At 37.7% G+C, this 13,666-nt stretch overlaps 1 non-coding gene across 1 annotated transcript; it reads left to right on the forward strand.

The window, feature by feature from the left end:
- Positions 1 to 13,256: 13,256 nt before the first annotated feature.
- TRNAN-GUU (transfer RNA asparagine (anticodon GUU)) lies at positions 13,257 to 13,332 on the forward strand. Its single transcript has one exon. It is a non-coding gene; the product is annotated as a tRNA-Asn (tRNA).
- The last annotated feature ends 334 nt before the right edge of the window (positions 13,333 to 13,666 follow it).

Genomic DNA, 13,666 nt, shown 5'->3' on the forward strand with positions numbered 1-13,666 from the left:
CTGTCTCTCTCTTCCCCTCCTGCAGACAAGGCTCCATTGGAGCAAAAATGGCCCGGGCGCTGGGGATGGCTCCTTGGCCTCTGCCCCGGCACTAGAGTGGCTCTGGTCACGGCAGAGCAACCCCCCTGGAGGGGCACAGCATTGCCCCCAGGTGGGCAGAGCGTCGCCCCTGGTGGGCGTGCCCGGTGGATTTCGGTCGGGCGAATGCGGGAGTCTGTCTGACTGTCTCTCCCCATTTTCCAGCTTCAGAAAAATACAAAAAAAAAAAAAAAGAAAAAAAATAAAATAAAATAGGTAAAACTAATTACATGAGTGATTATTTTGGAAATGGGTAGAGGCCAACGATGACTATGATAGGGCTGAGGAAAATTCCCGGGGTTAGAGTAGTGTTCTATAGTGTGAATGGGGCTTGGGTTGCACAGGTTTATGCATAAATCAAAATACAGAAAATGAATACTTATCTTTGTATAGCTTATTGTATATAAATTTTATTTTTAAAAACTATGAATACTAAACTTTCATGAATGATGTACATTCTGAAATATTAGGGGAAAATGAACTAATGTCTTCAATACATTTTGAACTCTGCAGTGCAGTTTGGATAGACAAAAGAGATGGCACATAAATAGATAAGTTATAAAACGAATGTAGTAAAATGTTAATAAAAGAATGTAGAGTGTGTCAAAGGTAACCACCATTGAAAAAACCACCACAGAACCACATGAAATAAAAAAGATAGCAACAGAGGAAAGATGTATGGAATACAACCAAATAAAAACAAAAGATAGAAAAATAAAAGAGAAGGATCAAACAAGACACAAAACTAACAGAAAGCAAGATATAAAATGGCAATAGGGAACTCACAAGTATCAATAATTACACTAAATGTAAATGGATTAAACTCACCAATAAAAAGGCACAGAGTAGCAGAATGGATTAAAAAAGAAAATCCAACTGTATGCTGCCTACAGGAAACTCATCTAAGTAACAAGGATAAAAACAAATTCAAAGTGAAAGGCTGGAAAACAATACTCCAAGCAAATAACATCCAAAAAAAAAGCAGATGTAGCAATACTCATATCGGATAATGCTGACTACAAGACAGGAAAAGTACTCAGAGACAAAAATGGCCATTTCATAATGGCTAAGGGGACACTGAATCAAGAAGACATAACAAATCTTAATATATATGCACCAAACCAAGGAGCACCAAAATATATAAGACAGCTACTTATTGATCTTAAAACAAAAACTGACAAAAATACAATCATACTTGGAGACGTCAATACACCGCTGACGGCTCTAGATCGGTCATCCAAACAGAGAATCAACAAAGACATAGTGGCCTTAAAGAAAACACTAGAGCACCTGGATATGATAGACATCTACAGGACATTTCATCCCAAAGTGACTGAGTATACATTTTTCTCCAGTGTACATGGATCATTCTCAAGAATTGACCATATGCTGGGCCACAAAAACAACATCAGCAAATTCAGAAAAATTGAAGTTGTACCAAGCATATTTTCTGATCATAAAGCCTTGAAACTAGAATTCAACAGCAAAAAAGAGGAAAAAAATCCCACAAAAATGTGGAAACTAAACAACATACTTTTAAAAAATGAATGGGTCAAAGAAGAAATAAGTGCAGAGATCAAAAGATATATACAGACTAATGAAAATGACAATACGACATATCAGAATCTATGGGATGCAGCAAAAGCAGTGATAAGAGGGAAGTTCATATCGCTTCAGGCCTATATGAACAAACAAGAGAGAGCCCAAGTGAACCACTTAACTTCCCACCTTAAGGAACTAGAAAAAGAAGAACAAAGAAAACCCAAAAGCAGCCGAAGAAAGGAGATAATAAAAATCAGAGCAGAAATAAATGAATTAGAGAAGAGAAAAACTATAGAAAAAATTAATAGAACAAGGAGCTGGTTCTTTGAAAAAATCAACAAAATTGACAAACCCTTGGCAAGACTTACCAAGGAAAAAAGAGAAAGAACTCATATAAAAAAAATCCAAAATTAAAGAGGAGAAATCACCTCGGACACTGTAGATATACAAATAATTATTGTAGAATACTATGAAAAACTTTATGCCACTAAATTCAACAACCTAGAAGAAATGGATAAATTCCTAGAACAATACAACCTTCCTAGACTGAGTCAAGAAGAAGCAGAAAGCCTAAACAGACCTATCAGTAGAGAAGAAATAGAAAAAACCATTAAAAAGCTCCCCAAAAATAAAAGTCCAGGCCCTGACGGCTATACCAGCGAATTTTATCAAACGTTCAAAGAAGACTTGGTTCCTATTCTACTCAAAGTTTTCCAGAAAATTGAAGAAGAAGCAATACTTCCAAACACATTTTATGAGGCCAACATAACCCTCATACCAAAACCAGGCAAGGATGGCACAAAAAAAGAAAACTACAGACCAGTATCTCTAATGAATACAGATGCTAAAATACTAAACAAAATACTAGCAAATCGAATACAACAACATATTAAAAAAATAATACATCATGATCAAGTGGGATTCATCCCAGAATCTCAAGGATGGTTCAACATACGTAAAACGGTTAACGTAATACACCATATCAACAAAACAAAGAACAAAAACCACATGATCTTATCAATAGATGCAGAAAAGGCTTTCGATAAAATACAACACAATTTTATGTTTAAGACTCTCAACAAAATGGGTATAGAAGGAAAATATCTCAACATGATAAAGGCCATATATGATAAACCGTCAGCTAACATCATATTAAATGGCACTAAACTGAAGGCTTCCCCCCTTAAATCATGAACAGGACAGGGTTGTCCACTCTCTGCACTCTTATTTAATGTGGTACTAGAGGTTCTAGCCAGAGCAATCAGACAAGATAAAGAAATAAAAGGCATCCATATCGGAAAAGAAGAAGTAAAGGTATCACTTTTTGCAGATGATATGATCCTATACATCGAAAACCCCAAAGAATCCACAAAAAGACTACTAGAAACAATAAGCCAATACAGTAAGGTCTCAGGATACAAAATTAACATACAGAAGTCAATAGCCTTTCTATATGCCAACAATGAAACAACTGAGAACGAACTCAAAAGAATAATCCCCTTCACGATTGCAACAAAAAAAATAAAATAGGAATAAACATAACAAAGAATGTAAAGGACTTATATAATGAAAACTATAAACCATTGTTAAGGGAAATCGAAAAAGATATAATGAGATGGAAGAATATACCTTGTTCTTGGCTAGGAAGAATAAATATAATCAAGATGGCTATATTACCCAAAGCAATATACAAATTTAATGCAATACCCATCAAACTTCCAATAACATTTTTTAAAGAAATAGAGCAAAAAATCATCAGATTTATATGGAACTATAAAAAACCCCGAGTAGCCAAAGCAATCCTAAAGAAAAAGAATGAAGCTGGGGGCATTACAATACCTGACTTCAAACTCTATTATAGGGCCACGACAATCAAAACAGCATGGTATTGGCAGAAAAATAGACACTCAGACCAATGGAACAGAATAGAAAGTCCAGAAATAAAACCACATATATATAGTGAAATAATTTTTGATAAAGGGGCCAACAACACACAATGGAGAAAAGAAAGCCTCTTCAATAAATGGTGCTGGGAAAACTGGAAAGCCACATGCAAAAGAATGAAACTGGACTATAGTCTCTCCCCCTGTACAAAAATTAACTCAAAATGGATCAAAGATCTAAACATAAGACCTGAAACAATTAAGTACATAGAAGAAGACATAGGTACTCAACTCAGGGACCTGGGTTTTAAAGAGCATTTTATGAATTTGACTCCAATGGCAAGAGAAGTGAAGGCAAAAATTAATGAATGGGACTACATCAGACTAAGAAGTTTTTGCTCAGCAAGAGAAACTGATAACAAAATAAACAGAAAGCCAACTAAATGGGAAATGATATTTTCAAACAACAGCTCAGATAAGGGCCTAATATCCAAATATACAAAGAACTCATAAAACTCAACAACAAACAAACAAACAATCCAATAAAAAAATGGGAAGAGGATATGAACAGACACTTCTCCCAGGAAGAAGCGCAAATGGCCAACAGATATATGAAAAGATGCTCATCTTCTTTAGCTATTAGAGAAATGCAAATCAAAACTACAATGAGATACCACCTCACACCTGTTCGATTAGCTATTATTAGCAAGACAGGTAATAGCAAATGTTGGGGAGGCTGTGGAGGAAAAGGAACCCTCATTCACTGTTGGTGGGAATGTAAAGTAGTACAACCATTATGGAAGAAAGTATGGTGGTTCCTCAAAAAACTGAAAATAGAACTACCTTATGACCCAGCAATCCCTCTACTGGGTATATACCTCAAAAACTCAGAATCATTGATACGTAAAGACACATGTAGCCCCATGTTTATTGCAGCATTGTTCACAGTGGCCAGGACATGGAAACAACCAAAAATCCCATCAATAGATGACTGGATAAAGAAGATGTGGCACATATACACTATGGAATACTACTCAGCCATAAGAAATGATGACATCGGAACATTTATAGCAAAATGGTGGGATCTTGATAACATGATACGAAGCGAAATAAGTAAATGAGAAAAAAACAGGAACTGCATTATTCCATACGTAGGTGTGACATAAAAGTGAAACTAAGAGACATTGATAAGAGTGTTGTGGTTACGGGGGGGAAGGGGTAATGGTAGAGGGAAAGGGGGAGAGGGAGGGGCACAAAGAAAACAAGATAGAAGGTGACAGAGGACAATCTGACTTTGGGTGATGGGTATGCAACATAATTGAACGACAAGATAACCTGGACTTGTTATCTTTGAATATATGTATCCTGATTTATTGATGTTACCCCATTAAAAAAATAAATTTATTTAAAAAAAAAAAAGAATGTAGAGTGTGTATGAGAGCTCACTACATCACTCTTTCAATATGGCTGTCTGAATGCTTAAGATTTTTCACAAAGTATATAAATGATGCTTCAAATGCACACTTCTAATCCATCAAAATATTATTTGTGTGGTGGATAGAATCCATTACTTTTTGCCAAATATTCTCTTGCCATTCCTTACATGACCCTCCCAGAGAAAAGCTTATACATTCCTGTCTTGCTGTATTTAGTGTGGCTATATGACTTATGAAGTGATGAATGTCATTTCTAAGTAGAAAGGTTAGGGACAAAAACTGTTTTGCCATTTTGTTACTGTCGTTTTCCCTCTGTGAAGCCTGGGGTCCTCCAGGTAGACTTCTCTCTGAACCTGGTGTTCCTGTGAAGTGATGTGGCAGAGCTGTCACTGACCCTTAATGATCTGCATGAGGGAAGCAAAAAGAAATTCTTGGAAGCGCCTGAGGTATATTCATTGACACAGCATTGTCTAGGTCAGTGGTCGGCAAACTCCTTAGTCATCAGAGCCAAATATTAATACAGCGACTGAAATTTCTTTTGAGAGCCAAATTTTTTAAACTTAAACTGTATAGGTAGGTACATTCCTTATAGAGGTAGCACCCACATGTGGTATTTTGTGGAAGAGCCACACTCAAGGGGCCAAAGAGCCGCATGTGGCTCGCGAGCCGCAGTTTATTCTGGTGTTTTTAGGAGGAAGAGACTTAGAGGGTGGATAGATAGATAGATAGATAGATAGATAGATAGATAGATAGATAGATAGATAGATGAAAGAAGGAAGAAAGAAAGAAAGAGAGAGAGAGAAAGAGAAAAAAGAAAGAAAGAGAAAGAAAGAAGAAAGAGGAAGGAAGGAAGGAAGGAAGAGAGGGAGGGAGGGGGGAGACTTTCATATTAAGTAACTAACAGATTTTAGGAAAATTGTTAAGCATCCAGGAAATGCTAGCTTTGAAGTTTTCTGTTCCATCAGATAATCAGCATTAATAACATGAGTTAGTATCTTAAGTTTAAATCTTGTGCTACTCCTGACTTTGCTGGGAATTGTCAAAATACCTTCAATAGTCCAATGCGGTTTGACTGGCGAATGTGCCTGTTCTCCAGCTCTTCATGTCAGATACCACACACAACAGCCTCTTTGTGGCAGAAGTTCTTTCAGAAGATGTTTGGTGTCTTGGTGATTTACATTAGCAATTGTATTAAAGGCTGGAGGTACTAAATTTCTCTGGTGCAAAATGAAGCCAGAGACAGAATGAAAACTAATCTAAACAAATAGTACAATTTACTATGAGCATGCATTACCCTATGCCAGAACGTCCTTTTCTAATTCTACATTGCCTTACCAGTGAAACTCTCATTTCTTGTCATCACATTATTTGGTAATAATCCTACCATAAATATCATACATCTTCTTTTTGTCATGCATTTATTTTTTATTTTTTATTTTTCCTAAGTTAGAAGAAGGGAGGGAAACAGACTCCTACATGCGCCCAATTGGGATTCACGAGGCATACCCATCTGGGGCATTGCTCTGTTGCAACCAAAGCCGTTCTAGCACCTGAGGCCAAGACCATGGAGCCATCCTCAGCATGCAGGTCAACTTTGCTCCAATGGAGCCTTGGCTGTGAGAGGGGAAGAGAGAGAGAGAGAGAAAGGAGAGGGGGAAGGGTAGAGAAGCAGATGGGCATTACTCCTATTTGCCATAACCGGGAATCGAACCAGGGACTTCTACACACCAGGCTGATGCTCTACCGCTGAGCCAACTGGCCAGGGCTTCATACATCTTTTTTTTTTTTTTTTAATTTTTTTTTATTTATTCATTTTAGAGAGGAGAGGGAGAGACAGAGACAGAGAGAGAGAGGAGAGACAGAGAGAGAAGGGGGGAGGAGCTGGAAGCATCAACTCCCATATGTGCCTTGACCAGGCAAGCCCGGGGTTTCAAACTGGCGACCTCAGCATTTCCAGGTCGAGGCTTTATCCACTGCGCCACCACAGGTCAGGCCCATACATCTTTTGACACAATAATATTTGTATTTATCAGGTCTTTTGTGCTACAGATTTGTATCTTCAGATATGATCATCTCCAGGAAAAAATAAATAAATAAAAGGGAGAGAAGGAAATATAAATCACTAAATCACATAGCTTTCCTAATCTGACGATCCTAATTTTAAGGGGCATGTAACATATTAAAAGGTCAAACCGATAATACAGTATTACTAGAATTTTCTTGAACAATGATATTGCTGCTTTTCTCTTTAACAACATAACAGATTCTATGTCAGGAACCAGTACGTGTAAGAAGATAGAAACACAGAATGGCAAGTTTAAGAGAAGGAAGACAGACTGGTCAGCGGGGAAATGAAGACTCACAGTGCGGAAAGAAGCAGCACATGCAGTTGTGGGTGATAGAAAGCCTTGACAAGTGAAGGAAACACCAACACGAGGTAAGGTGCAGTCAGATTTCCATGGAAGCTGAATTTTACATTATTGGGATGCCAATCATAGGTGTAGTGATACACAAAATAGTAATTACACTTTTTCATTTACCTTCTTCTAGAGCCAATATTTAGGAGATGCCCATTTGAAAGTATTCAAGCAGTCTCAAAGTACTGATTCAGCTTTAAAGGGAATAGATTCTTATATTGTAAAATAAGGGTTCTTTTAGTAAATGATTATAACAGGTAAGAGGTAGTATAAAATGACTTTAGCTATTAAAATATGTTAAAAATGGGTAAAATGTACTGCAATTTGCTCGTTCCTTTTTCTTTTTCTTTTTTTATTTTATTTTTTGCTCATTCCTTTTTCTAGATGGTTACCTTTAAAAAAAAATTAAGGCAGATATCTGATCAGTCTGGAAATGGCATGAGAGCAGGCAGTCTCTGTGCCACGGCAGCTACTCACAGGGCAAGACCAACCCAGGATAGTCCATTGATGTTAGTACTTAGAAATTGTATTGTGGTTTTTATAAATTTAGCTCTTTTATTTTTCCAGTTACAATTTACATTTTATACAGGGTGAAGCAAAAGTAGGTTTACAGCCGTGAGTATATGAAACACCGAGTTTATTTTTGTACTATTTATTGATTATCATATTATTTTCCATATAAACAGCTATAAGCCTTCTTCTGCCCCATCCTGTATTATTTTGTAACAGTTTCAGGTGTAGAACATTGTTAGAAAGTTGCATACTCTACCAAGCCCCCGCCCACCATATTTCCAGTACCCACACGGCACTATTCATAGTTATTGCAATGTTATTGTCTATAGTTTCCTCTGCTGCAGTTTACCCCCTCATGACTACTTAGTAATTACCCATTTGTACTTAATTCCTTCATCTTTTTCACTCAGCCTCCCAAGCCCCTCACCTCTGGCAACCATCAGTCTGAACTCTATCTATGAGTCTGTTTCTATTTTGTATGTCTTATTATTTAAATTGTTCTTATTATTTAAATTGTTATAAGACATGTAGCCAATTTTTCTCTGTTGGGTATCTATTAAGTTTCTCTTTCTATTATTCCTCTTGTGCTGGGTTCCAATTCTAGCACATAGTTTTTTTTAGTCTTGCTCTTTTTCCACTTTTGCCCCTTCCATCTCTGTTTCTCATTTTTAATGGGCTGACACTAAAACAAAAAGAAACAATATTTGTCATTTCTTGTGCACTGATTTGTGAATGTGTGTGTTTGGGTCTAAGTGTATTTGGTTGTGACAGAAAAGGGGGAGAGGGTGACAAGGAAGGATGGTGTTAATAAAGAAGTTGTGATGACAACTCTGAAAGTTCCGACTTGAAGAGAGAGAAATAACTGACAAGGGACCGAAAGAGAACAAAGAGTCATAAGAGAAAGAATTCAGTGGTTTCACTTTTTCATGAAGGTTTTGGTTCAATATTCATATTAAAATAAAACTTGGAGAGATTGGATTATTTATTTAGAAGCAGAAGGACCATTGTGGTTGGGCAACAGATGTAGAAAAGAGACTCTGAGAAAAAATTCTGAAATAAGCATGGCAAATTCTTCCAAAAGCTCTGTTATAGAGATGAAACTAGTATGGTGACTGCAGTTGTTAAAGGAAGAAGAAAGGTGAGTGAACTTAGAAGTAGGACCTATATAAAGTAATGGCCGATTTGAACAAGTATGCTCTAATATTTGTTTCTGTTAGAAAAAACAGGGCAGGAAGTTCAAATAAGTGGAAAGTTTAATCAAACTGAGGGCCCCCTCAGAGAAGGAAATGGAAAAAATAATCGGGAATGAAGGAGATCAAGGAGTCCAGGGAGGATTGATCAGCCCTCGTTCTGATTGGATTTGAAGAGGAGAAAATCAGTGGAAGGGTTAGAGGAAATAGTTGATTATCGCTCACTTTGTGTAATCATGTGGTAGCCTGGCCTTAGGATGACCTTCTGAAGCTTAGAGAACCCTGAGAGTAAAATTGTACCCGGGGGAACTATAATAGTTGGGAGTGAAAATTAGACTTCACTAGACTAAGGTTCAGCATGAGGGTCAATTCTAGCAATTTTCCATAACTATCATTCATAGGAGACCACAGATTTGAGCTCCTTCATGGTCAGCAAAAGAGAAGCAGACACAGGTCATAGAAATAAGCAGAGTCTAAGGTGAAGTAGCTGATATTTCAGAGACATATAACAAAGAGAATTTGTTGTTTTCCTTCTTTTTAAACTAAAAAGGAAGACATTAGTCTCAAAAGCCTTCAGAGAGAGGAAGTCAGTTAAAGCAAGACCTGATAGTTCAGGCAAGAAGGTCAGGAGGAAGTTACTGATATAAATGAATGGGTATCGGATTGCTGCAAAGAATGAGATATTCACTTAGAGTGAGCCAGGTTCTCAGCCCACATTTCATGACTTGGGTGACCTGTGTACGATCCAATAAAACCTTCTTGAATTCTGAATTTTTTACTTCCTTTGAGTAAACAACACACATTTCCAAGAGTACCTGCTAGTTTGCTAAGAGTCACTACAGGAAGGGAAAGGAAAGAAGAGACTCAGCTGGGAAGTGAGGACAGTGCTGGCTCCACTTTCAGAGAAAGAGGAATAAAAGAAGACCCCAGGGTCTAACACTAGGGTCTAATAATGGAGTCCGTGCACGTGCAAATACACAGTCCCTGATGATCAAAGAGGGAACTGAGTTTATTAAAACTCCTAACAGGCTAACCTTCCCCTGGGGCTTTTTTTATGCACATATGACTGAAAAAAAACCTCATGACTTAATATTTCTATTCTAATCTGAGCAGCAATTTTTTGAGAGGCTGTTAATTTATTCAATTTTAAACTAACATTATCACACAAAACTTCATTCTATATTGATTTTCTGATTGTTACAAAGCAACACATTTCCTTTTGTATTGACAAATTTTCCAGACCCAGCAACGAAAAGGTGAAATCACATCACTGTGTTTGTCTATCCCCAGAGTCAAAGACTAGGCCACACTAAGGGGTTTGAGGGAAGGAGATATGAGTTAAAATGTGGTAGAAGGGAGCAAGATCGCCTCTCCATGCCTGGTAACAAAAAAGTGAGAGATACAGCAAAGCACCACAGTGATAAAGTATGCTTATACTTCTATAAGTTTCCTTAAATCAACATTTTAAAACAATGTTTTTTAAAAATAAGATTGATTTGTACTGACTGTGTTCAAACTGTAGACTAAAATGGTCTGTGTGCTCAGATTCCGATAGGTGAGGCTCATGAAATAGTATAAAAATGCTGTTAGGCACGAGCAGACTCTGACCCCCACATGCCCCGTCTTGTATAAGCTCACATTGCCTATTCTGTTGTAGAACATTAGGATCTGAAATTTATGTCACCACTGTCATTCCTAAAATTATGTAACTGAAGTTTTGTAAGAGGTATTTATGCAATAATTCAAAGCAGGTTTATCTATCTATCTATCTAGCTAGCTATCTAAAATTGCTCCTTTTTAAAAAGGTTAGTTGTAATTGTTTTATAGCTTTGGTTACTTTTAATTTTGGAAGCTTTTATCAAATTTCAGAATTAATGAAATGTTTATATAGTACATATTCATGGTACTCATACAGTCTTTAGATCTTAAAGTAACCTTTATTGAAAACCTCCTCTTCAAAGACATTTTTTACACTACTCAGTGTTTAAAATATCTGCGCTGTATAGATTGTTTGTACTTTGATCACTGTTTGACTCTGTTGCTTTTTTATCTTGTAGGTCATATAGGTCATGTTGATAATTAAGCAGGAACACTCTGTATACCGGAAGTGGGAATGGGGTTGGAGAGAGAAAGCAGGAGGTGTATGTAGTTCAGTGTAAAAAATAAACCAGAAAACAACCAAGAAATGCAAAGGAAGGAATTTTAAATTATTCTTTGGCTCAGATTATTGTGTCTCCATAAAATAAAGCAGAGAAATCAATTTCTAGTCTATTCTAAGGCCAGGATGTGACAGGTGGCTGAACTCCACCCTCTACTAAATCCCAAACCTCAATTATAGATGGAATTCCTGTCATTATTTATATTCTTTTGTTTACTTTTCACATGAAATAAAATCAATGGCGAGGTGAAAGAAGAAGAATGAGGTAGAGAATAGAGAAAGAGGAGATATTATATTGACTAAAGCCTATTTCATACAGATTTCTTATTCTCTTAAAAGACCCTGTCCTAAAGGGGAGTCTATATCTTTTTTAACATGAAGTTTCTTTTGAGATAGCAGGGACACCTACGGGAAGGAAGATTGTTATTCTAAGCTCGTGTCTGTAATTGATTAACTTGTGTTTGTGCAGCTCCTTGTGAGTCATACACTGGGGTTCAGATATTTTTGAGGTTATGCAGCAGATATCAACAATAGGATGTGGTACATTCCTTTTTTTATATATTAACTTCTGATCTAGATAGGAGTATTTCTGGTCCTCAGAACAACTGTCAAAGTGTTAGCTCTTTCTAATAAGCTGGTTCTTACGACCATAAATAAAAGCACTCCCCAGGTAAATGTATCTGTCTCTTGCAAAGTGTTTGTAAGGTGTACCTAAAAATTTAGGTGCGTTTCCATCTACAATGGCCCCAAAATACTATCTCTCAGTTCAACTTTGACAAGTTAGACTAATGATTGACAATTGAAATACATATTTCATTTTCCCTTAGACAAACAGTTAAAAGGTTGAGGGTGAAATGATGGCAGAGCAGTTTCGGGTTGTTTCTTATTTTATTCAAAAGATACACCGGCTTGACGGAAAGGCAGACACCCAAGTCCATGGAAGCAAGTCATCCAAACAAATCTTACATGTATAATTGTCTTTTCCTTTTTAACCTTGAAAAACTCTTATAGCCAAAATTCACATTGAAAAAATAAAAGAGCCCAGTTTTCAAATGTGAAATCAGTGGGGGCCTTGCGAAAATCCCTTGGTGTTCTTTGTAATATCAAGCATTTCCATTTTTGCATTCAATCCATGTAGGCAGGTGATCAAGCTAATGCAGAGCAGAAATGATTTCTTCAAGGTAGGGAAAAGCTGAGGGGATTTGTGGGCACTGTGGGCCTAGAATTTAATATGCTCTGGTGGCTACTTTCTACTTGGTTTTCTTTTTTAAAACCCTTATAGAAATTGTTAAAAGCGATTCTCTCTCCTCCTCAGTGTATGAACAAATTTTTCAGCCATTTATATTCAAAATGGACATCTTGATGGTGTATTGTATTTATATTGATAGACAAATACCTTCTTCAATTTTAGCATCCAAATCATTCTTTATGATTTCCACAGCACTGAGGTTCACAAGGACAATAAATTTTAAATGAACAATAAACAGGCACTGGCTGATTGGCTCAGTGGTAGAGCATTGGTTTGGCATGTGGAAGTCCCGGGTTCAATTCCTGGTCAGGGCACAAAGAAAACGCAACCATCTTCTTCTCCACAACCCCCTTTTCCTCTTGCAGCCATGGCTCGAATGAGCAAGTTGGCCACTGTGCAGAGTATGACTCCATGACCTCGCCTCAGGCACTAAAATGGCTCAGTTGCTGAGCAGTGGAGAAGCGGTATCGGATGGGCAGAACATCAGCCCAAGATAGAGGTTGCCAGGTGGATCCTGGCCGGAGCATATGTGGGAGTCTATCTCTCCACCTCAATGCCTCTCACTTAATGAAAACACAAACAAACAAAAACAATAAACAACTAGGACTATTAGTTACTTTTATAATGCTCCTCCTAACTTCTACTATCTGGGTGGAGGTCCATTGAAGGTTGTAGATGTAATTGGCAAATGGAAGTCAAGGTTCCAAATAAGAAAGGAACTCTGTCAACCTCAAGGTGAGACTATTTCTACTGTTCTATTTTATTTCTCAGTAAGAATAGTAGTAATAAGGCCCTGGCTGGTTGGCTCAGTGGTAGGGTGTCAGCCTGTTATGCAGGAGTCCCAGGTTCGATTCCTGGCCAGGGCACACAGGAGAAGTGCCCATCTGCTTCTCCACCCCTCCCCCTCTCCTTCCTCTCTGTCTCTCTCTTCCCCTCCCGCAGCCAAGGCTCCATTGGAGTAAAGTTGGCCCGGGCGCTGAGGATGGCTCCTTGGCCTTTGCCTCAGGTGCTAGAATGGCTCTGGTTGCAACAGAGCGACACCCCAGATGGGCAGAGCATGCCGGGTGGATCCCGGTTGGGCACATGCGGGAGTCTGTCTGACTGCCTCCCCATTTCCAACTTCAGAAATACACACACACACACAAAAAGAATAGTAGTAATAACATTGCTACAACAGCACATAATATGTTAGTATAATTA

The sequence above is a fragment of the Saccopteryx bilineata genome, chromosome 4 (genome assembly GCF_036850765.1).
Source record: "Saccopteryx bilineata isolate mSacBil1 chromosome 4, mSacBil1_pri_phased_curated, whole genome shotgun sequence".
Classification (NCBI taxonomy): Eukaryota; Metazoa; Chordata; class Mammalia; order Chiroptera; family Emballonuridae; genus Saccopteryx; species Saccopteryx bilineata.